Source organism: Diceros bicornis, chromosome 13 (assembly GCF_020826845.1).
Source record: "Diceros bicornis minor isolate mBicDic1 chromosome 13, mDicBic1.mat.cur, whole genome shotgun sequence".
Taxonomy (NCBI): Eukaryota; Metazoa; Chordata; class Mammalia; order Perissodactyla; family Rhinocerotidae; genus Diceros; species Diceros bicornis.
Genome location: NC_080752.1, coordinates 31,930,468 through 31,958,034, shown reverse-complemented (window position 1 = coordinate 31,958,034; position 27,567 = coordinate 31,930,468). Strand labels below are relative to the sequence as shown.

General features: G+C 41.6%; 1 protein-coding gene across 2 annotated transcripts in view; it reads right to left on the bottom strand.

Annotated features, from left to right (window-relative positions):
* PRDM2 (PR/SET domain 2) overlaps nucleotides 1-4,008 on the bottom strand; it is a 119,288-nt gene extending 115,280 nt beyond the window's left edge. Inside the window, exon 1 of one of the 2 annotated variants that reach the window (XM_058552948.1) lies at nucleotides 3,942-4,008. The gene's annotated coding sequence lies outside the window, so the exon portion shown is untranslated. The remainder of the gene's footprint in view (nucleotides 1-3,941) is intronic. The other variant, XM_058552943.1, reaches the window with a different exon arrangement.
* Between the last annotated feature and the right edge of the window lie 23,559 nt (nucleotides 4,009-27,567).

Genomic DNA, 27,567 nt, shown 5'->3' with positions numbered 1-27,567 from the left:
ACTCTGCTTTGGCGACCCAGGTTTGCAGGTTCGAACCCTGGGTGTGGACCTACGCATCGCTCATCAAGCCATGCTGTGGCGGCATCCCACATACAAAAAATAGAGGAAGATGGGCATGGATATTAGCTCAGGGCCAATCTTCCTCAGCAAAAAGAGGAACACTGGCAACAGAGGTTAGCTCAGGGCCAATCTTCCTCAACAACAGCAACAAAAAATTCAATCTATACTATCTATACTTTTAAAAATTACAAATGAGGATGTGACAACTTACACTTTTTTCACCCCAGGGAAAGTTAAATGAATGAAGCATGTTCCCCATGAAGAGCAATAAGCTATCTTTCAATTATAAAGTAATAAGTTAAAGTTACAAAAGCACTTCAAAAGTAAACATTATCTCCTCAAGGTAAATTCATCACTTTCAGTGCAAAACACTGAATTGGTTGTTAGGAAAAAAAAGATTTTAGAAAAACTAGTTTGGCTTCTACGATCAGTCTCCTAGGCGGTGCTTAAGTCTCATTTTCTAGGAGAAAAGACAGTTGTTTCTGTACTATTCAGTATAATAGACCATGAGCTTAAATTATTCACCATGCACCAACTCTATGCAAATTTATTTAAATTTCGTAATATTTTAATCTACACACTAGGAATGCTGATCATACGTCATGAAAACTCCTTCGTAGTTTCCAGGTTACCTCACATCGCTTTATCTCTTACCACAAAAGCAAAACTGCTGAAAGCGACCATTCGATAATGTCATAAAACCAAACGCAGAAAGGAACTTCCACAGGCCACTAAGTCCATTCCCCGCCTTCAAGGGGAACTTTGTGTAAACCATATAGTCTACTCTTACAGTTTTTTGACTAAAGAGATTCCATAAACTGCTTCAGTGATTCAATCATCCAGTCAGAGGAGCCTTCCTTTAACACAGCGGTTGGGAACTGGGGCGATTTTGCCCCCCAAGGGACATCTGCCAATGTCTGGAGACTTTATCATTTGTCCTGACTCGGGGGAGGTGCTACTGGCATCCCAGGGGCAGAGGCCCAGCATGCTGCTACAATGTCCTACAATGTACGGGACAGCCTCCACAACAAAGAATTACCCAGCCCCAAACGTCAATACTGCTGAGGTTAAGAAACCTTGCTTTAATGGAACCCAGGCATTGCCTTCATTAATGGAATCCACAGCTTTCAGTCACTCTACAAAGATGATTTTTATGGCTCTAATACTTCTAACTTCAAAAGGAGAGCGCCAGAACACTACCCCATACGTCTAACCAAACGCTCTGAAGGGTGACAGCATAGCTGATGGACACCGCACAGCACTGGACACACGTCAGCAGTATCAGCAGTAATGACTGTCAGGTAATGTCCCCACCAGCTGGAAACTCCCTGTAGCTACACATCGCCACCCAAGTCTGACAATTTCCCCCTACTGTCCACCTACTCCCTTTTCACTCCCCACTACGGAGTTTTCTAGCGACAGCCCACAGGTTTTTTTTTTTTTCTGCATGAGTATTAAAAATAGCATGAAAAGCAAATCAGAAGAGATGAAAATAGTAAATAACCTAAGGTACTTTCCATTCCAGAAAATCTATGATTTAACAGGACTTAAAAGGTTTGTAAATCAGATCTTGAACTTGAAAAGATAGCAGCTTAAAGAAACAGTCCCATGAATAAATATCTAACATAAAATAATCATCAAAAGAATATGTGTGCAGATATATGTATGTAACTGCACAGACCCGACTGAGGGAGAAGAGAATAAAAGGGAGCTGAAATTGAATGCTGCTTCTTATAACTGTATTGGCAGGAAAAATGCATATTTAGAGACAAAAACAGAATTTACATTTTCACACATCTTAAACGATTATAGAACTTTAAAATTCACGGTAGAAAAACCTTTTAAGTAAGTCTTAATAAAAAGGAAATCTCAGGCTATAGAAGCCTTACTGAACAATATGGAATTGATAAATTATGGCCTGTCCATATATCACATAAGCATTAAAAATCATAATGAAGAATATTTAACATAGATATAGGCTCACAACATTGCAAAGGAAGGCAGATTACAAAAAATATATACAGTATGATACCAATTCTGCATAAAATGTAAATATATAGAAGAGAATAAATACATATAAGTAAAGAAATACACACACGCACACCGAGAGAGATGAAAAGGTCTGCCAAAATGTTAACAGTGGTTATCTGAGGAGTGGGAAAGTTATGGCTGATTTCTATTCCTTCTTTGTGCTTTTCCCTATTTTCAAATTGTTCTACAGTGAGAATCTTGCTATGTTTTGCACAGTGCTTACAAAATGAATACATTATTACAAATTTAGGACGTACTGTTTCTGGAACTGTCCACAAAATGAGAAAAAAACAAATCTGAATATGCCAACTTTTCAATCCAAGACATCACCTTCAGAAACAACAAAAGCCACCTTTATTGAGCATTACTATTATGTGCCTGGCAGCTTATTCTAAGCCCTTCAAATGTACTAACTTATTTAAATCAAACCAAAAAGGATGCACAGAAAAAGCCCTGGCAGCCCAGGAGCTGTGAACAAGTGTTGGTCCCACTACGGATTTCAATCTCGGTTTCCATACCTTGAAACGAGGGGGCTTAAATAAAACGATCTTTCAAGGTCCCCTCGCGGCTACGCTGAGATTCCACACGCAAAAGAACGTGGTCAAATAAGTGTTCGTAAGGAAGCTTCTAGAGAATGGGGGGGCAGCTGCATGGCATCTCAAAAACAAAACCCCACTAAAAAAGAACATACGATTATGTGTTTCAGTTCCTCCTTAATATTTGTATAGCAAATTTCATAACGTTAAAAAATTTAAAAAGGCCGACATTTTTCCAGTACTTGGATGCAACTGATCAAACCAACATGAAGTCTGGCGTTGCGGCTAAGAGAATCACTGAGAGGTTCCGTTTGTTGTTCAACGTTGTGGGTGCTTTCGACAATAAACCTGCAGTTAACAAACACTTGAAGAAATATTTTAGTCGCCTTCTGGGTACGACCCTTTGAGTGTCTGTTTAAAGGGATCTGAGGACCTAGCGGGATTCACTGAAAGGCGTTCCACTTCTGAAATAAAACCAAAACCTCAACACGACCGTGAACGGAAGAAAACGGGGGGCCAGCATGTCTCCTCCCGGGGGAAATCACAGCTGCGTCGTGAGGGGGATCTGGGCTGCCTGGTTCAACGTGGGGTTGTTCCCGCAGCTCGCGGCCCGACAGACGGCGGCCGGTCGTGGCTCCCGGTCCCCGCGTGGGTCGGCGGTTTGGGAACAACGCTGACCCGTTAGGTCTACTTCACGTCTCACTTGCCACCGTCAGAAATAGGTCCGTGGACACGGTCAGTGACAAAATCAATATTATATGAGCGCACGTCTGTTAAAACAAAGACACCGGTGGGTCTGCGATGGGAATAGTGGGGGGGCAATGTCCAGGTTTAAGCCACACAGAAACTATTTAGGCGACACAAAGACGCAAGACACGAAACAAATGAAGACCGCAGGTGTGCAAGACGTTCGGCTGGAACACAAAAGAGGAAAGCAAACGGCTGGAAATCGCGACGGCCCCGGCGCCGCGCGCGCCCGGCTGTGGGGGACGCCGCGCCCCGGGGGGCCCCGCCCCGCCCGCCCGCAGCCCACACGCGTCCCCCGCGCGGGGCGCGCGGCAGCCCAACGGCGACAAAGCCGGCCCCGCAACTTCGCCGCGCGGGGGGCTCGGGCGCCGGAGGGAGGGCCCCCGGGCCGCGCCTCGTTCCGGGGCCCCCGCCGGCCGGGACGCCGGGACCTCGCAGGGGGCGCGTCCGCCGGCCCGCCCGGGTCCCCGGCGTGCGGCCGCCGCTCGCTCCTGGCGGGCAGGGACGGGCGTCCCGGCGCCCAGCCCGCCGCCGTCCCGGAAGCCGCCCGCCCCGGCCGCCTCTTACCTGCGCCCGCCGCGCCCCGCGCCTCAGAGCGCCCAGAGCCTCCGCCCGCGCCGCCGCCGCCGCTCCGCCCGCCCCGGCGCCCGCGGCCGCGCCGCCGCCATCTTGGCTCCGGTCGGAAGTGACGTCGGGCGGCGCCGGCCGCGGCCTCCCGAGCCCGCGCCGCCCGCGCCGTCGCCCAGCGCCGCCCGCGCCCCCGAGACCGCCGGCCCCGCGGGCTCCGACGCCCGGCCGCACACGCCCCCACGACCCCGGGCCGCCCTGGACCGACCCCGGTTCTCGCAGGCCCGACGACCGCGGGCCGCACTGGCCCCGACGCCTGGCCGCCGGAATGACTCGCGCTGTCGGACGGGCCTCGCAGGGACCCCGCGGACCCCACGCGCGGCGCCGCTGAAAGAAAAGCACAGCGGCCAGCGCGCCTCCCGCATCCAGTCTGCCCGCACCAGGGGGCTGCGATTCTGCGCTTTTGCGAGTTTCTACAAGAATCCACAGCCTTTAATAAAAGGCGGAGGAGGAAGGAAAGGGGTTCACCACTAAGTCCCTGCAAATGAATAAACATAGACCCCATTCTTCGCTCTTCTCGAAAAGACCCGTCTTGCCTCACCCAAAAAGATGAAACTCCAAGCAGATGCAGCTGGGTTCATTTGCTCCTTCGTGACACATGAGTAGTTACGGCCTGCCTGCCTGGTGCCCAGCACAGTCTTAGGCGCTGCAGCCACGGCACAGAACGTGACATGGGCCCTGTCCTGATGGAACTTATTATTTAAGAAAGAAGAAACACATAGACGGCCGGGGAGACGACGACAAGTAAATGCTCTCATGGAGAGGACCTGGGTTGAACTGGAGATGTCTAGTAGCCGTCCAAGGAGAGATGGATGGCCAGTTGGAAAGGAGTCTGGAGCTGAGGAAGAGATGCGTGCTGGAGACAAGATAGACAGGTGAGAGTTGCCGCATATGGATGGTATTTAAAGCCATGACCTCTTCAAGATAAAGCCCTGAGAATGGAATCAGGAAGAATCTAAATGGAATGGTGACATTAGGCCTCTGTGGAAAGGACCCACCCTAAAGAATAGACACCAAGTTAGATGCAGATGTGCTTTGGGAATTTTTGAAGGAGCACACAAGCCCATTTATGTAACTATGGTTTAATATTAAGAAAACATGATGTATCAATATATATCATGTTATAATCTTATTGTAAAGGGATGGTGCTGTAGTTAATGACCTAGTCAGATATTGTGAACAAATGAAGATAACCTCATCAGAGTAAATTTTATCCAGGCCTTAAAAAGTGACAGGGTCAGCACAGAGCCTAAGAAAAAAAGAAATCAAACCTCAAGAGTTGGATTATTTCTTCCACTATTCAAGGGAAAGAGATCTGGGAGATACTTGCATGCATGTCACTAAAATAGTGTACGGTGCTGTGGGTCAGAGCAGACATCAGACTTTTCCATCCCTTACCTAGATCGATGCTTCCCAATGTGATCCATGCATCAAAGTCATCTGGAGTATCTCCAAAAAAAGTCGGGGAAGCTCCATCATTTCATCCTCAGTCAAAACACTGACATACTAAACAAAAATTTAAAAGAAAAGCTATATGCCCTGTGGCATTCAATAGAATGTGAAGGAATGTTAAATTAGAAGTGATACAGTGAACCGGAACGTACACTAGATAGCATCATACCAAGAGATGGCTGACAGTAATCAGTGGTTGTTCTCCCTGTCATTAGTCTAAAATGACTTGGTGTATTAGTTTCCTGTGGCTCTTGTAACAAATTACTGCAAAGTGAGTGGTTTAAAACACCAGAAATGTATTCTGTCACAGTTCTGGAGGCCAGAGCCCGAAGTCAGTATCACTGGGCCAAAATCAAGGCATCAGCAGGGCCACACTCCTTCTCAAGGCTCTAGGGGAGAATCGTTCCTTGCCTTTTTCAGCTTCTTGTGGCTGCCAGCATTCCTAGGCTTGTGGCCACATCAGTCTTCAAGGTCAGCATCTTTAAATCTCTCTCTGTTCCATCTTCACATCACCTTCTCTCTGTGTGGTCAAATTTCCCTCTGCCTTCCTCTTATAAGGATACATGTAATTGCATTTAGGACCCACCCACATAATCCAGGATAATCTCCCCAACTCTAGACCCTTCACTTAATCACATCTGCCAAGACCTCTTTCCATATGGAGATTAGGACATGGACGTATCTTTGGGGACCGTTATTTAGGCTGCCACACTGGGTATATCCTCAGCACTGCTAAATTACCCCCTTAATCAGCCATCGTGTATTTTTCATCTTCGTATTTTTCTTGGACATGTTTATGTTTTTCAACCTGTGCCACTTCTCAGGATAAATGTATATGTTTTATCAATTTAATCCAAAAAAGATACAAATCATTGAGAATACAATGTAATTTCATGAGTATTTATTATCTGTCTGATATGCCAACTATTACTCTGTTGCCTCTTTGAAAAGGTGATGTATTTTGCTAAAGGGTGAGGGAAGGAATTTGAGACATTTCATCACATCTCATGGGCCATTTCTATATTAGGGGATGGAGGTATAAAATGCACTCTTTGTCTAGAGCTACAGCATGGATGAAACTCCGCTCTACACAGGTACATCTAGTACAGGTCCTGGCTGGTTTCGTACCTTGACATGCAATTCCATTACAGAGGACAATAATCGTCATTCACCACAGCATCCCAGTACCCAGAATGGTGTCTGGCACATAGCAAACACTAGATAGATATTTTTAGTGGGAAAAAAGTCTTCTCCCTGGCTCTTCTGATGTGGCTGGATTAGAGCAAATATGTGTGGGCCAAAGACACTGTGCATTTAAAAGACAACATATGATTATGTTAGGAACCACAGGACTGCTGCGCAGCATGGCAGCCAGGAGACCTACAGCATTGCTCCTAAAAAGATGAAAGATTTTACCGCCAAGATTAAAGAATTCACAACCCATCACCAATGGGAATGTAAGTGGGCTTAGAATTCCCCGAATGATAACAGTACTTATTCTCCGCTGGCTTCTAGTCTAGGTGTTTCACAAGGACCATCTGGTTCATCCTCATAGCAACCCCGCGTGATAAACACTATCCTCATTTTGTAGCTGCGGAGACTGAGGCCAGGAAAGGTTAAAGAACTTGCCTAGTTGGTGACAGAACCAGGTTTTGAACCTAGACAATGTAGCTTCCTAGTAAGCTACAGGCTTAACAAGTAAACTATGCTACATACACAGGCACCCACACACATACATGGAAAAGCCTGAGAGCTGGTACAGGCAACTCTCCCATTACATGCTCTCAACTACTAAGTCATTCCTCGACTGAGATACTTGGGGTAGGAATTGGGAAGTATTTTTTTTTTTATATCTGTGTAAAGAGACTACTCTAAATACTCTCCTTGGACTGTCAGACAAGAGCATCCATGGTCAGGGGAAAGGGGATCGAGTGTCTAAGGGCAACTGCATCAAATGAACTCGTATTTTGCTCAAATAACACATCACTTACTTTTTTTAAATCCTGAGTCCCCTTTCCTCGTGACTGCAAATCGTTTTCAATGAGATCCAGAGTCTCTTTTCCTGGTTTCTTCACCTCACTTTTCCCCCTCCCTATCCCTCCGCCACATGGTTTACCCAAGCAAGAAATGACATGTGAGCAAGCATACCAGCAACCAAAAGATTTGGAACTTGGATTTGGGGTTCTGATTAGAGATGAAGAAATGAAGTTCAAAGATAGAAATTCTGGGGGCTAAAGATACATCTTATTGCATAATGGACACTTTTGGCTGTGTAATTTCAGTGCAAAAACTTCTGCAGCCTCCAAATGTACAGAGGAATCATAGCAGTGGTGAGATTTAACGGTGAGAAGGGGAAAGGAGGTAACCTTTATTGAGCGCCAGTTTACACCGACACTTTTATGTTACCTTCTCATGTAATCCTTACAACAGCAACAACAGCAGCTGCTGTTTCACAGATGAAAAAGTTGAAGCAAGGATTGTTGAGGGGCACAGCTGAGGAGTTCCAGAGGCGGGATTCAAGGACTTGACCAGTGTCAAAGTCCATGGTCTGTCTACTGGCCAGACTGCTTCCCAGTCATCGAGGGGCTCGTAGCGCTACACTCTCCAGGCACTAGGGAGAACACAAAGAGACAGACACCACTCCTGCCCTCCAAGAACTTAGGATCTAGTGAGCAGACTGGACTTGCTCCAAAGCACAGCAGAGCACGGTGCATGACTAGAACAGCATCATTATGCTCCCCACATGCTCCATGAGTGTTTGTCCCCCACTCCATGTTGTTTTCAATATTGCTTTAAGGCAACCTATTGAGTGGGAAAAAATATTTGAAAATCATATATCTGATAAGGGGATAATATCCAAAATATATAAAGAACTCATACAACTTAATAGCAAACAAACAATCCAATTAAAGGACAGAGGATCTGAATAGACATTTTCCAAAAGACATACAGATGACCAACAGGTACTTGAAAAGATGCTCAACTCATTAATCATTATGGAAATATGAATCAAAGCCACAAGGAGATATCACCTCACACCTGTTAGAATGACTATTATCAAAAAAAGAAATAATAAGTGTTGGTGAGAATGTGGAGAGAAGGGAACACTTGTGCACTGTTGATGGGAATGTAAATTAGTGCAGCCACTGTGGAAAACAGAAGGGAGGTTCCTCAAATAATTAAAAATAGAACTACACTACCACATGATCCAGCAATTCCACTACTGGGTATTTATCCCAAGAAAATGAAAACAGAAACTCGAAAAGATAACTGCACCCCCCTGTTCATTGCAGCATTGTTTACAAGAGCCAAGATATGGAAACAACGTAAGTGTCCATTGATGGATGATGGATAAAGAAAATGTGGTATATATATTTATTCAGCCATATTATTCAGCCATAAAAAAGAATGAAATCTTGCCTTTTGCTACAGCATGGATGGACCTTGAGGGCATTATGTTAAGTGAAATAAGTCAGACAGAGAAAGACAAATACTGTACAATCTTACTTATATGAGTAATCAAAAAAACCCCAAACAACCAAGCTCATAGATACAGAGAACAGAGTGGTGGTTGCCAGAGATGAGGGTTAGGGGATGGGCAAAATGGGCGAAGGAAGTCAAAAGGTACAAACTTCCGGTTATAAAATAAATAAGTTATGGGGATGTTATGTACAGTATGGCAACTATAGTTAATAATACTGTATTACATATTTGAAAGTTGCTAAGAGAGTAAATCTTAAAAGTTCTCATCACAAGGAAAACCATTCTGTAACTATGTATGGTGATGGGTGTTTACTAGACTTATGGTGGTGATCATTTCACAACATATACAAATACCAAATCATTTTTTTAAAAAAAAAGGAAGGATGTCAGGGAGGGGCTGGACAAAAGTGAGTGAATTGGCATTTTATACAGTTGCGGTTTGTCTGGTAACCTTTTCTTGATTGGAACAAGAACAAATAAAGAATCATGTAGAAAGAAAAGAAGAGAAAGAAAACCAATTCCAAGATGCTAACATTTTAACCAATTCAAATTTATGACTCCCAAAATAAATGTATTCCCTTCTATAAGAAAATTCAGAGCACTGTTTCTAGATTTTTCCATCGCACTTCTTACACTACATTTTTAGAACCAAACGTTAATAAATCAGTTAAAAAGTTGAGAATTTCCCACATAGAGGTCCCTAAATAGCATCGTTCACTCCTGTTTCAGAACCACTAGCATAACAAGCTCAAAGGCCAATGTAGTTTCGTTCTAGAGAATACAAATGGAAGTTTATTAAAGTCTTCATCTTCCTTGAAGGCAGAATTAATTCACTAATACACTACCATGAAAGCATGAATAAAACATACAGGTCGGCAACAAAGACATAAAGTGAAAATATTTTTCAGCAGGAAATAGCAAGCAGCATGAGAAGGAATAGAAGATAAATCGGGTACCAGAATATGCAGATAGTGCTGAGGTGGTACAGTCCCAGGCCTGCATTTGTTGCCCAGATTGCAAGCTCCTGTCTGTCCCTTTACAGGGGTATCTACCAACAGTATGTCCCTTCCCACCTACCCAGACAGCACTCATTCATCCATGTGAGCTGTGTGCTACTCGAGTCCATACTTCTCACCGCCCCCACTGTATTCTGGAAATGTTCTGCTCTCTGTTTTTCTTCACCTCACTTTTTGTCTAGAATTCACTCATCACCCCTTCTCTCCTCCATCCAAATTTTGCCTCTCTTCAGAAGCCAGTGTTTTGATGAAATCTTCCCATAAGAGTTATATTAGATCCCTAGGGCTGCCTTGAAAAGTACCACAAACTGGATGGCTTAAAACAACAGAAATTTTTCTTTTTTTTCTTTTTTTTTTTGTAAGGAAGATCAGCCCTGAGCTAACATCCATGCCAATCCTCCTCTTTTTGCTGAGGAAGACCCGCTCTGAGCTAACGTCTATTACCAATCCCCTTCCTTTTTTTTTTCTTTTTCCCCAAAGCCCCAGTAGATAGTTGTATGTCATAGTTGCACATCCTTCTAGTTGCTGTATGTGGGACGCGGCCTCAGCATGGCTGGAGAAGCGGTGCCTTGGTGCGCGCCCGGAGTCTGAACCCGGGCCGCCAGTAGCAGAGTGCATGCACTTAACTTCTAAGCCACGGGGTGGGCCCCCAAACAACAGAAATTTAATTCTCTCACAGCTCTGGAGGCTAGGAGCCTGAAATCTAAGTGTTGGCAGAGTTGGTTCCTTCTGGAGGCACCTACTCTGAATCTGCCTCCATCCTCACATGGCTATCTTCCCTGTATCTCTCTGTGTCTGCACATGGCCTTCTTATGAGAATACCAGTCATTGGGTTTAAGGCCCACCCTCATCCAGTATGACTTCATCTTAACTAATTACATTTGCAAAGATGATATTTCCAAATAAAGTCACACTCTGAGGTTCCAGGTAGACATGAATTTTAAGGGGACACTATTCAACCCAGTATAGGAGTAGACTCCACGCTGATCATTTCCTCTTTTTGTGAATCCCTACATATGCCCCATGAGCAGTTATCCATATGCTCTGCCCCACCATGGTCTAATTACTGCAGATGCATGTCCTAAGTTCCAAACATATTCTAACCCCCCTGAGAGCGAAGACAGAGTTGTGCATGCCTCCACTATCCAAACAATGGTAGGCACAAGTCTTGCCTCCATCAATATTGTTGATTGATAAAGATTTGTGCACTGTTTTGTGATTTAAATATGACCTATGGAATAGAAACACTTCAGCCATGGCTAAGCAAGAAATCTGAGCGTGCACTTTGAATTCACTTTTCTTGCAATTTAATTCAACTATGTGTCCCTCCACCACCACTCCCCCAAAATTTAAACTCTGTTATCATCACAAGATTCTTTGCCAACAACAGAAATAATAATACCTTTCCAAAGCTTCATAAACAGAGTCAGAGGCATGGCATTCCTTTGTCACAGAGGTCATCATTTAAACAATATAAGGCAGTCATACAAATGTCACAGCCAAGATAGCACCTGCTAATGCCTGCCAGGGCTGAGACACCTGAGCTGCATTCATGAGCATCATAATCAACCTGTCTGAGCTTCTACTCGAGACCTACCCATTGTCCAAGTTATGATTAACTTATCTAATTGTAGAGCAGTGGTTCCCAACCGGGGTGAGATTTTACCCTCAAGTGGACATTTCACAACGTCTGGAGACAATTGTTGTTGTAACTGGACTGGGGACACTAGCAGCCTCTAGTGGTGAGGCAAGAGAGGCTGCTAAACATTCTCCAATACACAGGAAAGCCCCCTCCATGACAGAGAATTATTTGGCCCAAAATGTCAAAATGTTGAGAAACTCTCCTGTAGATTATTCTACATCTATTTTCCAGTCTCATCTTTAGACATCCGTCTGCTCAGTTGGAGTATGGAGCAGGAACTTGTCAAGAAAAAGGAGCATTTCTCAACATTTTTTTTTGTTAACCTCCCCCACCCAGAAGCCTTTTTAGACATTTTTTCCTAATTGCCCCTCCCCCACCATGAAATTTTAATATCGTGGATAAACTGTATATCTGTTTATGAAATGTATGTCTATCTGTGCTTTATACATTCTGGTGAAATACTATGGCTACAGTTACTGAAGAGCAAACAAATATTTTAGCAGGAAATAAACTAATCTTTTATGTAAGCCTATAAACAGCTTTTTAAAAAATTGTGGTAAAATATACATAACATAAAATTCGCCATCTAAACCATTGTTAACTGTAATGTTCAGTGGTGCTAAGTATGTCCACATTGTTGTGCAGTGTGAATGTGCAATGAGCATCACCACCACCCATCTCCAGATCTCTTTTCATCTTGCAAAACAGAAACTCTGCACCCATTAAAATATAACTTCCCATTTCTCTCCCCAACCCAGCCCCTGGTAACCACCATTCTACTTTCTGTCTCTGTGAATTTGACTGCTCTCACTACCTCATGTAAGTGGAATCACACTGTATTTGTCTTCTTGTGACTGGCTTATTTCACTTAATGTCATCAAGTTTCATCCATGTTATAGCATATGACGGGATTTTCTTCTTTTTTAAGGTCAAATAACATCCCATTGTATCTATATACCACATTTTGTTTATCCATTCATCTGTCAATAGACGCTTGGGTTGCTTCCACCTTTTGGCTATTGTAAATAATGCTGCTATGAACAGGGGTGTACAAATATCTCTTTAAGATCCTGCTTTCAATACTTTTGTGTATATACCCAGAAGTGTGATTGCTGGATTGTTTGGTAATTCTATTTTTAATTTTTTGAGGAACTGCCATACTGTTTTTCATAGTGGCTGCACCATTTTACATTCCCACCAACTGTGCACAGGGGTTCCAATTTCTCCACACCCTAGCCAACACTTATTATTTTCTGTTTCTTTGAAAATAGACATCCTTATGAGTACGAGGAGGTATCTCATTGTGGTTTTTTGTTGTTGTTTTTTTTTGTGAGGAAGATCAGCCCTGAGCTAACATCCAATGCCAATCTTCCTCTTTTTTGCTGAGGAAGATGGGCCCTGGGCTAACATCCGTGCCCATCTTACTCTACTTTATATGGGACACCGCCACAGCATGGCTTGACAAGCGGTGCGTCGGTGTGCACCCTGGATCTGAACCAGCAAACCCCAGGCCACCGAAGCGGAGCACACGCGCTTAACCACTGCGCCACCGGGCCAGTCCCTCATTGTGGTTTTGATTTGCATTTCTCTAATGATTAGTTATGTTGAGCATCTTTTCACGTGCTTATTGGCCATTTGTATATCCTCTTTGGAGAGATGTCTATTCAAGTCCATTGCTTATTTTTTAATTGTGTTGGTTGTTTGTTTTGTTGTTGAATTGTAAGAGTTTTTTTTTAATATATTCTGGATATAAACCCCTTATCAGATATATGATTTGCAAATATTTTTTCCCATTGTTGGGTTGCCTTTTGACTCTGTTGATTGTGTCCTTTGATGCACAGAAGTTTTTAATTCTGATGTAATCCAGTTTATCTATTTTTACTTTTATTGCCTGTGCTTTTGGTGTTATAGCCAAGAAATCATTGCCAAATCCAATGTCTTGGAGCTTTTCCCCTATGTTTTCTTCTAAGAGTTTTATAGTTTTAACTCTTATGTTTAGGTCTTTGATCCATTTTGAGTTAATTTTTTATATGACATAAGGTAAAGATTCAACTTCATTCTTCTGCACGTGGATAACCAGTTTTCCTAACACCACTTGTTGAAAAGACTATCTTTTCCCTATTGAATGATTTTCGCACTCTTATTGAAAATCATTTGACCATATATTCGAGGGTTAATTTCTGGGTTTATAAATGGCTTTTAAATATAAATTTAGCTCCCATGTTTCTTCTTAAAATATCTGTTTCAGCCTTTGAAAACTTTTTGGTGTTTTGTTTTTAAGAAATTGTGGCCAAGAATTTTTAAATGTTTTATGGCTAAAATTTTGTATCCCCCAAGAACCAATTTTTGACCGCATTGAGAACGCATGAACTCTAGTCAATAACATTCTGATTGAGGGAGAAAAAGTTGATTAGTACAAAGGTTGACTACGTTGGTCAAAATAGGGATGTTGTGTTCAGAGTATGTCATTCCCTCAATTATTTTTAATAGTGAACACTATTCCTGCCAAATGGCTCTCCATTATAAGATCAGAACTATGCTTAGCAGACCCAAACAGGCAGCATGCCCAACCTGCTGAACTCCCTAACAATGAGAAAACTCAAGCTTTTATTCCTCGTACTGTGCTTACCTGAGCTAAAAATATAGACAAACTGAGGCTCCATCTGGACTGGAGAGGGATCTCTTACTCTTTCTAAATGCATTTCATGATGCAATGCACAAAGATGGCAATATGGGAAGCTTACTATTAATAATATCCTTTTTATGTATTCTACTCTGAGAACAAATGTCAAAAAAATTTACTAGCAAGACTGAAGCCTCATTACCATCCTCCTATGCCAGTCAGGATTATGTCTACTTTCAGAGAGAGAGACCAAAGCAAGAGGAAGCTCCACGCCCTGGGCAAGCTTTTCCAACTTTCTCTCCTTCTGATATGGTTAAAATTAGCAATAGACATTCCTGTGAATTGTTTCTTATTTACCTAGGTGGCATCCCAAATCACAAGACCCCATCCATTTTTTATAGGGGCATGAAACAAATATTTTAGCAGGGAATGAACAAATCTTTTATGTAAGATTAGAAATGGCTCTTAAATGTAAAATTGGCTGCTGTGTTTAAAATATTTTTTCAGCCTTCGAAAACTATGTTAGTGTTTTGTTTTTGTTTTTAATAACTTGTTTAAGAATTTGCATGACCTTAATTACGATGCCTAATATCTCTGGGCCTGATTTTTATATCTGTAAAATTAAAGAGCTAGATCAAACCCCTAAGATCTCTCCTGGTTCTAAAATTTGTTATTCTGATTGTGTTTATATAAACTACTGCAGGAAAGTTTCATAATAGAAAACTGAAACTAGTAATATTTGAGAAGGGGAGATATTTTGAGTTAAAAATAGAGTAGTTGGGATATCCCTTATTTTGTGAGAAACATTCAAAAAAATAAATTTTATAAACATTCATTTTTTAAACTTTTGACATTTTTCAACAATAACAACTATTTAAGTAAAAATCATGTGCAATTCACCTTTTATTAGAGGTGACATATGGGGGAAAATGCAAGACAAAGAAAGCCATAACGTTGTGTAACTAGAGAGTTCGTGCTGTATCCTCTTGAAATGTCACTATGGAATCTGGACATTTGCAGTTAAATAGGGATGTTCTTTCAGTGATTAAAAACCAAACTCATTACTTTATATATATGGGAATACATAAAGATATGTATATAACTATATATATTATACAAAGTACATTTACATAAAACATAAATATATGATATGAAATCTTTAATATGATATAGACAAATATATTTACATAATATAAAATATATCATATGTATATATAAAAGTCACTATTTTGAATCAGAGAATAAAAGGACTATCACATATCTTCTTTTACAGTAATAATCATCTTTATTATATTTTACTGAGATATAATTGACATATAACATTGTATTAGTTTTAGATGCACAACATAAGATAATATCTTTTAATTAAAAAATTATTACATGTTCTCTCCCTGAGTTGGAAGATTACTAAATAACAGAACAAAAGTTTACTTGAAAATAGCAAGAAAAAAAATCTTCTCTAAGTCTGTAATATATATTTTAACAAGTGGTTACAATTCTAAAAGCATAAGTATAAGATGGTATGTATGAGACTAATAAATATTGTAATGGCATTTTAATCCTTTCTGGCTTCACTGGATTTTTTTTTTTTTTTTTTTTTTTTGCTAAGATTTCTGAGCAAAATATATAAAGGAAAAGTCCTTAATGTATTTATTTGTTTATTTCTATTCCGTCTCATTCTTAAAACTATATGAGTGGCTGACATATATGCATACAGCATGGTAGGGTAAAAATAGGTAAAGAAAACAAAGTGGAAGAAAAAAAATAAGAGGTGAGTACAACAGAAGTTTCTATATAAGCACCTCAACAGCCTCCTTATGGTCCAAACATACAGAGTATTCCACACCTGATTCTTATAATGTCCCCAAGCTGGGGCATAACAACAAACTGTAGATCAGAGAAAGCAATTCTGCAAAGGGCTAAGATTAGAATAAAATCAAGGTTGTATTAGGGTTCTCCAGAGAAATAGGACCAAAAGGAGATTACATAGATAAATAGATACATACAGAGAGAGAGAGAGAGAGAGAGAGAGAGAGAGAGAGAGATGTTCCTTCAACTGATTGGATGAGGCCCACCCACATTATGGAAGACAGTCCGCTTTACCCAAAGTTTACCAGTTTAAATGTTAATCTCATCCAAAAACACCCTCCAAGCTGGTACATACAATTAACTATCATGATATAGAAATACTATAAATTGGCACCTGATGCATACCTAATATTAATGGAAATGTAGCATTGGTACTTAAGTGTTTTATAGTAATATTAACTTAGATAACAGCACATTCAGACAGAATTCTTTTTTTCTGTCAGTGATTTCTGTATGGAGGACATGCTTGTGGATAAACTGGGTTTTTCACAGATCTACAATATTTCTCCTTAAAGGATAGCACTATTTCCTTGCTGTTGAATCCTCTGCATTTGGTTCCACTTTGTTCTTTTTCTGTGTGTGTGAACTTCTAAGTGAAGATTATTCCTACGGAAAGAAAAAAAACGTATTGAAGCAAAGAAAAGACAAGCTCAGTCATGTCTGTAGATCTTTTAGAATTTCCATGCCTTTGGCTGCAGATTAGCATGCGGCATTCAGACAAGTCTTGACACGAGGTCTGGGAGAATTCCTGTTACTGCTTCAGTACTATTTTTATATTATACATTATTCGTTTTTAATATAAACATGTTTAAAGAACATTATCAACCAATAGATAGAAATGTATTTCCGCTCAAGCACTTCCAAATTCCTTGAGGAAAATACGTTTCCATTCCAGCATGCATGTGCACACGTGTGTGCATGCAAACACACACACAGCATTTACTGGAAAAAAAAGTATAACGAGATTACATATGAAAGCAAAAATAAGAACACAAATATAACATCAGTGTAAAACTTGTTTTCTCCCTTACATTACCCTTTCTCTTGAGACTTCTATAGGAACAGAACCTGCTGGACCTCACCCTCATATTTTTCCTTTCACCTTGCACTCTTGTTTTTACCCCGTTGTTCATGTTTGCATGTTTGTACCCCGTTGTTCATGTTTGCATTAATTGAGCCAGACTTGTGACAAAATTGCTCCCTGTATCACTAAATTGACGAGGTGTCAGAGTGAGGTTTAGTTAGGCTGCATTCATTCATTCACTCAGCACAGATTTATCGAGCCCCGGGCAAAGGTCGGGAGATGTAGCGTGAGCGAAACAGACCTTGGCCCTGCCTGCATGGGACTGGGATTTACAGCCTGCCGATTAAGGAGCGCTCTATCCTGTCTGCAAGTCAAGGCCTTGCATGCTATCATGTTAACTTACCTGTCAGCCTTGTCTGCCTCGATCACCTTCACTCACCCTTACCCTGTCCCACTGTTCTTCCTAACTTCTCTCCCAGGAAGCCCTTCTCCCATACACCCACACGTTCACATCCTATTCACTCTCCTCCCGCCTCTGTGAGCCCTTCTCTGGTCCTTCCTCATCCCACGGTGGGGAGAAATCCTGCCCACCTCTCAACTCCCTGTATTTCCTAGAGCTCATGGTCCTCTTTTATCCATTTAGAACTTTCTCCCTTGTAATTCTCATTATTTGCATACACATCTTATCTCTCCCACTAGACTGTTAATTACCTGAGGACAGGGTCCAAGGCTATTTATCCTGTCACAGCACCCTGCATACAATAGATGCTGCTTATGGGATGAATAAATTAATGAATCGATTTGTTTGGGCAAATCACTTACCCTCATTTCATCTGTTTTGAAAAGTGAGTTGGGGTGCAAACACCTACATTCTAGTTCTGTAAATGTTTGCAATGACAACTTTTTTTTGTGTGTGTGTGTGAGGAAGATCAGCCCTGAGCTAACATCCATGCTAACCCTCCTCTTTTTGCTGAGGAAGACCAGCTCTGAGCTAACATCTATTGCCAATCCTCCTCCTTTTCTTTTTTTTTTTCCCCAAAGCCCCAGTAGATAGTTGTATGTCATAGTTGCGCATCCTTCTAGTTGCTGTATGTGGGACGCGGCCTCAGCATGGCCGGAGAAGCGGTGCGTCGGTGCGCGCCCGGACCCGAACCTGGGCTGCCAGCAGCGGAGCGCGTGCACCCAACCACCAAGCCACGGGGCCGGCCCCTGCGATGACAACTTTTCATCCTGTTTTCCCATAAGTATTTAAGGATCTGATTAACCATATCTCAATCATATATGGAAGTCTGGATCCATTACCTTGAACTGAAAGGGTGCAGAGTAAGCTTTTCTGGCCCTTGGCTCCTGCCCTCTCCAGACCCAACCGACCTTCAGGGAGACAGTAATGAAGCGGCCTGACGGTCATCTTGCTTATGTGCAGATGAGCACCCCTCCCATTCCCCTTCCCTCACATCTCAAACTGTTCCCTCCTCTGCTACTCTGCTGAAGGTTTTGTACTCTTTCCACGAATCTGTTCCCACCTCCCAGCCCAGCCGTAGCTCCTCACACCCCAGACATGCAGAGTTATAGTTTGCACTTTTCCTCAAACCCATCATGTACTTGCAGAACTTTGACATTATTGCTCTTCAGAACGCCCTTCCCTCACTCTCTGCTTTGTAATAAGCTCCCCAGGCATCGAGATTCAACCTCCTGCCTCCTTCTTCGAGAACACGTTCCTGATCTCCAGGTGGAAGCTCTTCTTGGGTGTCTTGGAATGTGCATCTCTTTTAAAGCACCTTCACATTAGCCTCATGAGCTAGTTACCGGTATACGGCAGTCTGCCCTCAGGAGGCCGTCACCTGTGTGAGAGTAGGAACTGTGTCTTATTCACCTCTGTACAACTGAGAAGTCGCTCCGCTTCTTGGGTCAGTTTTGAACTCTGCACTTAGTCCTTGAGGTTTGAAGGTTTGAATCCTCTGTTACTCACTAGCTGTGTGACCTTGGACAAGTCACTAAACCTTTCTAGGCCTCAGTGAATAACAATAATACTACCAAAGGTATAATAATAATAATAATGATGATACTTGCCTCAGTGGGAGGTTGTGAAGTTAGAGATAACATATATAAAGCACGTATCACAATGTGTGTTGCACGGTAGCAAGATGCTCATTAAGCAGAGATATCATCTCTGTCTCCTCTATATCTGTCACAGTGCCTTACCCAGAGCAGGTACTCAAACATGTTTGTGGAACGAATAAATGAGAGATGGGATTATGAGTTCAGTGTACTGTAAAAATTGCATCTCTTTGAATATGAACCTGAAGAACATCCCTCCCTCCGGCACAGAGCAAGAAGCCAGACATGGTTGAAGATGAGATGGATCTTGCCAAGGTAATAAAAACAGGTGAGAGCATTTAATTTTTATCACTTCTCTCAGCATTTCAGAGAGAACACTAAGGTAAAATTCTTTAAAAAAAAATGTTAAGAATCAAAATCAAGTTGCCAATTTATATCCTTAATATGGTTACTTTCTTTTCCATTTAGAAACCAGGCAGAATAATCCCATGCAACACTGGCAAGTTTTGAAGACCAATTCGAACAGAACAGAAAGTGGGGTTTTGTTTTTTCCAGGCTCAAGTTACAGCCAGGACTTCTCAGGTACAGAAGCTGGTAGAGACCAAGAGGAGAGGTCCAGGCCATCCGCAATTCTAGCAAACCTCTAGAAAGGGTGCAGGAAAATTAAGCTGACGCTGTCCTGGGCTGAGAAAACGATTTCTGCAGAAACTGCTCTTCTGATTAGAAGAGACTGAGGTTAATCCTGTCTAATTTGGCAATGAAGTTGAGAAGCGAGCGCTCACAGAACATGGCTGTGGGGTGGAAAGGGAGTCAGCCTGCGGGAAGAAGCAGCGTCACGTGACAGCCCAATGAACCAGAGATGGAGGAGCTGGTTGCGGAAGCCAGACTGTGCCTAAACTTTAGTAAGATCTACAGAGCAAATTGTCCCTGCCCTCCACCTTCCACCGTGGAACCAGGGTCTCTGTGAACTTACAGATTAATGGTTGAACTTTGAAACCACAGATCCAGATAGAAACACCAAGTAGACATCAAGGAAGCCCCTTCAAATCCAGTCCTAGCTTCTTGATTCCACTTTCTTGTCGGCATCAGGCATTAAATTCCATGACAAACGCTGTAGGAAACCTTAGAAAGAAATCAGGATTTTTCAGGGGGCCGGCCCCGTGGCGTAGCGGTTAAGTGCGCACACTCGCTGCTGGTGGCCCAGGTTCGGATCCCGGGCGCACACCGATGCACCGCTTGTCAGGCCATGCTGTGGCGGCGTCCCATATAAAGTGGAGGAAGATGGGCACGGATGTTAGCCCAGGGCCAGTCTTCCTCAGCAAAAAGAGGAGGATTGGCATGGATGTTAGCTCAGGGCTGATCTTCCTCACAAAAAAAAAGAAAAGAAAAGAAATCAGGATTTTCAGGCCCTGTGGCACTAACTGTTTAGGCTAGTTTGGGTTTTTCTTAAAGATGGCTATCATTGCATGTGTGGGTCAAATCCACATTTTTAATCATCTCCTGTTATTTATATCAATTTTATAAATAACTAGTATTTTTCAGGTTCATGCAGATGTTCATTTTTATTGTACAATACTCATATTTATTATATTCATTACTTATTATTTTTAATGTCTTTACATTAGCTACATTAAAAGATTGGTGTAGTATTTTAATTTTAGTTTAAAAATCAGTTTTAGCCTGTTTAAACAGTTTTGGTAATTCAGTTTATATTTTGCTGCATGACTTTTAAAAAATAGTTAAATTGTAATTCAATTAATGTGCCGTGCTGGTAACTTCAGGATATTAAGATACCTGTTAGCCATAGACCCTGCTTTCAAGAAGTTTATTATCTTAAGCATATATAGTTAGAATAATAATGATAATAATAATTTAAAATGTACAAACACATTTAAAATAGCAATAATCATTGCAATGATAGCAGTAAGAACAGTAATAATTGACAGAATTTTTGAGCATTTACTATGGGTTGTGTACAAATATTGTCTTATTTAATCTGCATGGCTGAGAATGGGGGAAGGATGTATTCCCCAATGGAAGACCAGGTTGTTCTGTGGGGATATGGGATGGGGTGGGGAGAGATGCCAAAGAAGCAAACCACAAAAGCCACCTAGAATAGCTCCTGGTTATAATAGATTTTATTTTTTAAAGCTCATTGCAGTTATTAATCTAGAGAGCTCTGGCACGATGACTGCCCCTGTTTTGCTGATGAAAGAAACTCAGAGTACACAGTCTGCTGTTTGGGGACATGCCTGCTGGGCTGGAAGACTTACGTCCTGGCTTCTTATGGGCAGTTATGTGACCCCAAGTAAGTTACACATTGTCTCTAAGCCTCAGTTCCTTCAGCTATAAATGCTGGATAGGAATAAATGAGATAGTATATGTGAATCACTAGATTTATAGAAATGTTAACTATTATCAACATTTATCTTATGGTAGCTGACCTGCAATTTCACTGAAATAGCCTTGATTACCGTTTCCCTCCTAACACAGTTTTCTGCTCTCAAATATCAAAAGTTACATGGATATTCTGATGTGGAGACCAGCAATGGGACAGGAATTCCTGCTGGCACTGATGGCTGCATTTCAAAAATCAGAAATTGAAAATGAAGTATGTGCCAGTGTGGTAGGCGCCAGGCGGATTATGGCCCATCCCATTTCCACCCAGCACATTAGGTTGCAGAGGGCTTTGTGACGCTACCGTTCTAGTGCCTGAGTTTCCCATGGGAACCTACCCCCACACAGAAAGACAAATCACGAGCCATTTGTATGAGATCCTCCTGTTGTCCTTAGGAACCCCAACTCCTCGTTGAAGCTCTGTCATCACCAGCATCAGTTAACCTTTGCCACTAATTCAGTAGACAAGCATCCGATAATTCACGTCACCATCAGCAGTTCTGTCCTAGTCACTAGGGATACGAAGATGAATTGAATGAATAACCTTGCCTTCTAAAGTAAAGAAAGACCCAAAGAAAGAAAGAAGTTTAAAGTTTGATGGAAGAGACTGTTATTTGCCTACCCGGGGCCTATTCCTCTTTTTCTCCTTCCTAACAGAAGCCAGATTTTGTTCAGGCAGCCTCCCCAAAAGTATGTCCAGTCCTGGAGGTGGAGCTATATTAGGCTAATCCAATCATGACAATCCCATTCCTTTTTCTATAATTGGTGGAGAAACCAGAATTAAGCCAATCAGTGTGTGTCATCCTCCTGGAAACTGCTATTGGACTGAGATTGGGCATATGATCATTTATGGAAACAACTGGAGTGAAAGGAAAGACTTAAACCCCATAGTGATAGACAGTCTCTTCTTTCTCTCCCCTACCCTCTTCCTCTCTCCTGCTAGATGTGAACAAAAAACCATGTCACCCCAATTTTGCCTGGCAGACATTTGTGACCTAAATGAAAACAGCTTGAACATAAACTTACATACAAAAGAAAGAAGGACCAAGAGAAGCATGGAGGAACCCAGGTCTGATCCTCCATGTCAGGAACCTGCCCTACCTCAGATCAGCACAGTCCAATCAAAATAAAGTGCAAGCCGTATATATAATTTAAAAATTTCTAGTAGCTACTTAAAAAAGAGCAAAAAGAAATATATCATTGTATTTCATGCTGTTTGCATAAAATATTCAAATAAACACAGAACAATCTTGAAAAAGAAAAACAAAGTTAGGCTTATGCTTCTCAATTTCAAAACTTGCTACAAAGCTACAACAATCAAGAGTGTGGTACTGGCATCAGGACAGACAGAGATCAATAGAATAGAATTGAGAGTCCAGAAATAAACCCATATATGTACGGTCAATTGATTTTTGACAAGGGTGCCCAATAATTCAACCAGGAAAGAATAGTCTTTTCAACAAATGGTGCTGGGACAACCGGAGAGCCACGGGCAAAAGAGGGAAGCTGGACCCCTACCTCACACCATACACAAAAATTAACTCAAAATGGGTGAAAGACCTAAATGGAAGAGCTAGAACTGTGAAACACTTGGAAGAAAACTTAGGCGTAAATCTTCGTGACCTTGAGTAGGCAACAGTTTCTTAGATGCGACAACAAAAACAAAACAGCTAAAGAAAAAAACAGATACCTTCGACTTGACCAAAATTTAAAAATTTTGTGCATCAAAGGACACTGTCATGAAAGTGCAAGGCAGCTCAGACAATGGGAGAAAATATTTGCAAATCATCTATCTGATAAGGCTCTAGTATCTAGAATATATAAAGAACTCTTACAACTCAATAATAAAAAGAAAAAATAGTCCAATTTTTAAAAAGGGCAAAGGATTTGAATAGACTTTTTTCTCCAAATAAGACATACAAATGGCCAATAAACACATGAAAAGATGTTCTACATCGTTAGTCATAGGGAAATGCAAATCAAAACCACAGCGAGATACCACTTCACACCCACCAGGATGGCTAGCGTCAAAAGGCAGATGATGATAAGTGTTGGCAAGGAACAATGAGAACAACTGGGGCCCTCATACCTTGCTAGTGGGAATGTAAAAGGGTGTAGCAGCTTTGGAAAACAGTTCCTCAAAAAGTTAAATGTAGAGTTACCACAGGACCCAGCAATTCCACTCCTAAATATCTATCCAAGAGAATCGAAAACATTTACACACAAATATTCAATACAGCATTATTTATACTATCCAAAAGTGTAAACAACCCATCAACTGATGAATGGGTAAACAAAATGTGGTATATCCATACAACGGATTATTATTTGGTCATAAAACAGAAGGGAACACTGATACACGCTCCAACAAGAACGAACCTTGAAGACATTACACGAGGTGAAAGAAGCCAGACACAAAAGACCACACATTGTATGATTTCATTTATAATAAATACCCAGAACAGGTGAATCAAACCCATAAGACAGAAGGCAGATTAGTGGTTGCCAAGGCTGAGGGGAGAGAGGGATGGGGAGTGACTGCAAATGAGTATGGGATTTCTATTTGGGGTGATGAAAATTTTCTGGAATTCAATAGCAGTGATGGTTGCGCAACTTTGTAAATATGCTAAAAATGACTGAACTGTACACTTTAAAAAGTGAATTTTATGTTATGTGGATTATACCTTCATTGTAAAAATTGCAAAGGAGATCAAATCTTTATCACTGAATTGCATACTTGGAGCATACTGTGCACTGACGTGAGTAGTAAGCACACTAACATGGACTGAGCGTGAAGGCCAAGCTGCACAGATGACTCTGAGAGGCAAGCTAAGTGAACACACGTCCTTGGTCTGAGGAGTGACTTCTGATTCCTGTCAAAATGGCAAACCAGCACAGGTTGCTGTTTCTTTCTTCCCAAAATCAACCTTGGAGAAACTGTTAGAAAAAAAAAAGGGGTGGGGGATGTGGCTTCCATAAACTAAGTAACACAACAAACGTCAGACACGCCTGCTGAAGGCTGCGTTGATGGGCTTGCGGGACACTGGTGATTCTAGCCCTGGAAGAAGCAGCTGGAACCTGCACCAAGAGGTCAGCTTGGAGAAAAGACCGCAAGCTCTGCTCTTGCTTCTTCCCCAAATTGCCTTGGAACAATTATTATCTCCTCCCTCACCACAGAAACCCCTCGTGTCTGGGGTGTCACAAATCCTTGCTGGGCTGACGGGTGGATGAAGCAGGTGTGGACCAACTGGCTGCCCTGTGGCCGTCTCCACCACCACTTTTGTCTCCAAACTCCTTGGTCTCGTGTGTCTCAGCCCAGAGAAACTGCCTCCTCTCCACGCTGTTTCTCTCCAAGAGGTTAAGTTATAAGCGTAAATGCTGCTAACTACATGGCCTCAGCATTTATCAAGCAACAAGTGATGATATTGGAAAAAACAGATAAACCAAGAAATATCGTTAGAGATGTTAACAAATCTTCATAGAAACTGATAGGACGAGAAGATTAAAAATACAGATAGCAAAGATATGAAATATACAGTTAATAAATTCAAACTATATAAATATATATGTATATATATACGTGTGTGTACACATAATCTATATGTATATAGGTATATATTATATATGTATGTATGTACACACACATATAACGTACATACATGTAGGGCCGGCCCCGTGGCTTAGCGGTTAAGTGCACGCGATCTGCTGTTGGCGGCCCGGGTTTCGATCCCGGGCGCGCACTGAGGCACCGCTTCTCTGGCCAAGCTGAGGCTGTGTCCCACATACAGCAACTAGAAGGATGTGCAACCATGACATACAACTATCTACTGGGGCTTTGGGGGAAAAAAAAGTATATACATGTATACAGACACATTTATAAATACACATACACACATATAAATTTATATAGCTTGAATTTAGTAATTGTATTTTTCAGATCTTTGCTATGTATAATATAGTTAATGAGACAGAGGAAACTCAATATACCAAAAAACAGAATACACCATCTTTTCTAGACATTTCTTGCACATTTTTGAGTACATATGGAAAAATATTTAAAAAGTAGACCATGGGGGTGGGCTCCATGGTGCAGTGGTTAAGTTCAGCAGGCTGTGCTTCAGTGGCCCGGGTTCAGGGATTCAGATCCCAGGTGTGGACCTACACCACTTGTCAGCCATACTGTAGCAGTGACCCACATACAAAATCGAGGAAGATCAGTAACAGATGTTAGCTCAGGGCGAATCTTCCTTAGGAAAAAAAAAAAAAAGTAGACCATGAATTAGGCAATAAAAGAAACCCTAATAAATTCCAAAAGAACGGGCTCACATACACCATATTGACCATGTTCTTCAGCTATAATGCAATAAAATTAGAATTTAGTAACAAAGGATGACCTTTGTCATATGTCTGGAAAACTAAATAATATTAAGAAACAAACTATAGGTCATAGAGAAAATAAAAACTCTTAAAACTGATAGAAATTCTTAGAACTGATGATAATGAAAACATTTCTCCATAATGTTGATAATCCAGTAAAGGCCACTGCTATCACGACTGGTGCTGTGCTTGAGTGGCATGTCCCACAAGCTGGAACCTCTTATTGAGGATGGAATTGCACGGATTTTAACATTGAGGCTATAAAGGATTCGGATTTTTAAGGAGACCAAACTGTGGTGCACGTGGTCCAACCATTAACAGTTTGCTTTTTTCCCGGAAAATCAATAATTTTCTATCCTCAATGAAGAAATAACTCAACGATGTGTTGTTGGGAATAATCTTAATACCACATCCAAATGTTTGACGCAACAAGAAGAAAGGCTTTCCAGGCCAACAGCAACCAAAGGAGAGACAAGAATTCACACTAGGCTTCTTTCCCGAGCGGAAATGGAATCTTCCAGAATGAGTGTGTCATGCTGGTTGGGTTAGCCTGGGATGGAGCACTGGAAAGAGACTTCTCTGGGAGACCTGCCCATCTTTTCTGGTCCTGGTTCTAGCTGCATATTCATAACTATCTGAGAGATCCACCAAATGGTCGCCACCATTCTCGATGACACAAACTGTTATTGAGGAATTTCTAATTTGGTGTATGAAGTGGACACGTGTTGTTTCTCCCTGCCAGACACTATGCCCCACTTCTTTTAGTAACAGCATCCTAAAGTTTCTTTGGGAAGTTACCACTCCTTGCTCCCAGGCTGTGTGATCCAGGTGGATGCCATCTTAAGTTTGGAGGATAGGTACAAATCCAGGCCTTCCCAATGGGTCCAGCGTTTCCTGGGCAGGATGATTAGTTTAGATCTGGGGAGATGGATCTGTAATCAATCTGTCCTCCGGGAGATTTTTGCAGGGACTTTTGTTGACAGAGACACTCTGTCCTTTTGAAAGCATAGGCAATAAGGTATGGATGTCCCGAGCAGCTTGGGATCATCTTTGCTGCCACATGGACAGAGGGCCTAGAATGAAGGAAACTAGAGGTGGGGGGTGAGGGGAAAGAGAGGGAGCCAAGAGATGAAGAGGGACACATCCTTGATGAAATTGTTTGGGCACCTAGATCCAGCCATGCCTGAAGTTAGAAGTATCCTTGAACTTTCTATTATTCAAGCCAATAAATTCCTTTTTAAAATTAAGCTAATTTGAGATTTATCACCTGCAAGAGAAAGAGCACTGGCCAAAATAGCAACTAATAAAAAATAAAAAGCAAAACCGATTGGATTTGGAACTAGACTTTTGTCTCAACCAATCTATCATCAACAAACTATGGATACCTTCTTAAAAGAGAAGGAACAGCATCATCCTGTTCACTAATATAAACAACTATTATTTTTTATTTTAAAATGTGTTTTATTTTGTTTACATAGCAAAGAACTATAATGAATTCTAAAATACACTGAGTCTTAAATTTGGAGAGCTACCTATACACCAAGACCCCATTAAATACTCTACAGACACTCTAGTTTGAGAAACCCTGATTGAGGTTTTCTGGTGTCCCCATCCTTCCTTCCACA